Here is a 2,720-nt window from a genome sequence, read left to right as displayed (position 1 = left end):
TATGACCTAGTAATCACAATCACACTACTTGGTATTTACCCAAATAATACAAGAACACTAATTCAAAGAGATACCTGCACCCCTATGTTATGGTTATAGCAACATTATTACAATAGCCAAATTATGGAAACAGCCTTTGTCCATCAACAGATGAATAGATAAAGAAAAAGAAGTGATATCTATCTACTATATAATAGTAGATATATAGACACGCAAACTGAAGGGAAACTTTATTTAGTCTTCTTGTTAATGCAATCAAGTTTAGAACTGAGGTGAGGTTAAGAGAAAAGAAATAACATGAAACCTTCCACAGACACACAATCAGACAGACACAGACACAGGCACTTGGGGGCTGGGGAAGGGGCTTCCACATCAGACCTTTCCCATCTTGGAGATGAAGTCATCACAGATTCAAGTAGTTCCTCCTTTTCCTTAGTCTTTTGCTCAATGTCTTCTCCAGTGAGTGGATGTGCATCTGTTCCTTTCTCAGGCTTACCTGGAAGGCCAAGGCCTCGACTTGGGCCTTGCTTCACGCCTGAGTGATCTTGTCCTTTGCGAGCTGGAGTTTCTCCTCTGCGTGGGACTTCAGAGCTTGGTACCTCTGGCCTTCGTTTTCAATTCTGCTATGTAATCTTTGAGACACTTCTTCAGTGATTCTCCATTCATGGGATACCCCTTGATCATCTCCTTCTGTTTCTCAAACCCCATGAAGAAGTCAGAGGAAGACTTTTCCATGGAGCTCAGGTCTGCAGTGAGTTGGTCTTTTTCCTTCAGAATCATCTGGATCTATGGGGCGCCTGGGTGGCGCAGTTGGTTAAGCATCCGACTTCAGCCAGGTCACGATCTCGCGGTCCGTGAGTTCGAGCCCCGCGTCAGGCTCTGGGCTGATGGCTCAGAGCCTGGAGCCTGTTTCCGATTCTGTGTCTTCCTCTTTCTCTGCCCCTCCCCAGTTCATGCTCTGTCTCTCTCTGTCCCAAAAATAAATAAACGTTGAAAAAAAAAATTTAAAAAAAAAAAAGAATCATCTGGATCTCAGCTTTTGCAAGTTCCCTCTGTTTCTGAGCCTCCTCCATCGCCTGGTACACAATTCCTTCAAACCTGCCCATCATCTTCCCTATCTTCGGATTCTTTGCATGGAATGCCTCACACTGGCTCCTTAGCAACATGTTCTCCTCTGGCATGATTTCCACTGCTCTACCCACATCCTTCTAGCTATACTGTAGCAAGTCCATGATGGACCCCACGGGCAGCAGTGGACCCCTAGATCCAATGACATATCGAGGGGTGTCCAGCACGGGAGTACCTAGGGCTCCTGGGAAGTCAAGTACCCTTAGCTTCCCCTGAGGAGGGCTTACCCAGGAAGGCAGGGCCATGTTCTGTGCACTTCTGGTCCCTGGAGCCACAGGCACCTGTGTGAGGACTATCCTTCAGGAGTGGGTCAAACTTGAGTTACAAGGACTCTTTTCTCGGGTCTGACTTCTTAAATGAGGAACTCCCAAACTGCTCCAGATAATCTACATTGGCTCCTGAGCCTCAGCTGGGTTTCTGAAGTGCTCCTCAACCAGGTCTGCGGCCGGCTCCAGTTCACGCCTAGGAGTAGGGGACACTGATGTACTGGCACAGTTGGCAGCTTCTTCCTCACCCACTGTGCCCAGGGTCCCTGAGGCGGTGTGCATCCCAGGTGTGTCATCTACCCAGGCTGAAGGCACCTTATGGCTTGGAGGGAAGTGCCCTGTGGCCTCCAGACCAGCATGCAGATGCCTGGCCACAGGCCCTGCTGGCCTATTCTGGGGGCTGGGCCTCTCCTCCACTTTCAAATGACTTAAAGTTCAGGTCATCCAGCTTGTTTCAGTCCAGGTTGTAAGACCCCTGGAGAAGGGGAATGGGCCCCACACCCACCTCCTCAGGTGCATTTTTCTGCCTTGCCTCTGGTATCCTAGAAGGAGGCTTAATGCCACGTCTTTTCCTCAGTTTCCTTGTGGGGGTAAACTTTTGCTGATGACATTGTCAGAGAAATCAAATTCTAGCCCTATGGGCCGGCTCCTCCAAGAGGTGGCCCTTTGTCCATCAGCTTCTTCCTTCTGAGGACTTGGGGATGTGGCCCCTCCAGGCTTCAGAGGGCTGGTCAGGATAATGTTACCAGAACCAGAAGTGTCTTCAGGGTTGGCCGGCCTCACCAGGCATGTCTATGAGGGGCCCTTCTTCACATACTCCTTTGGGGTGAGTACCAGGGAGCAAAGTAGCCATGCCTGAGGAAGCAGTGAGCAGGTTTGAGCTTTCTCTGGCAGCTCTGTGAGTGTCTTCTGTTCTGTCTTGAGGAGGCAGCTGGGAAGGGTCTTCTAGGATTTCAGAGGTGGATATAAAACTTTTCTCTAATTCCATTATATATATGGAATATTATTCAGACATAAAAAAGAATGAAATATGGCCATTCCCAATGACAAAGATGAAGTTAGAAAGTATAATGCTAAGTGAAATAAGTCGGAGAAAGACATATACCATATGATTTCACTCATATGTGGAATTTAAGAAACAATACACACAAAGGGAAAATGAGAGAGAAAAATCAAGTAACCGACTCTTTTTTTTTTTAAGTTTATTTATTTTGAGAGAGAGAGAGCATGAGTGGGGGGGTGGCAGAGAGAATGAGAGAGACAGAGAGAGACAGAGAGAGAGAGAGAGAGAGAGAGAATACCAAGCAGGCTCTATGGTCAGCAAGG

At 47.7% G+C, this 2,720-nt stretch overlaps 1 pseudogene; it reads right to left on the bottom strand.

The window, feature by feature from the left end:
• Positions 1–372: 372 nt before the first annotated feature.
• Positions 373–2,382, bottom strand: LOC112858700 (transforming acidic coiled-coil-containing protein 3 pseudogene; annotated as a pseudogene).
• Between the last annotated feature and the right edge of the window lie 338 nt (positions 2,383–2,720).

Source organism: Puma concolor, chromosome B1 (assembly GCF_028749965.1).
Source record: "Puma concolor isolate L17-30 chromosome B1, mPumCon1.1.hap2, whole genome shotgun sequence".
NCBI lineage: Eukaryota > Metazoa > Chordata > Mammalia > Carnivora > Felidae > Puma > Puma concolor.
The sequence above is the reverse complement of the archived record's forward strand: the minus strand, read 5'-3'. Positions and strand labels throughout refer to the sequence as shown.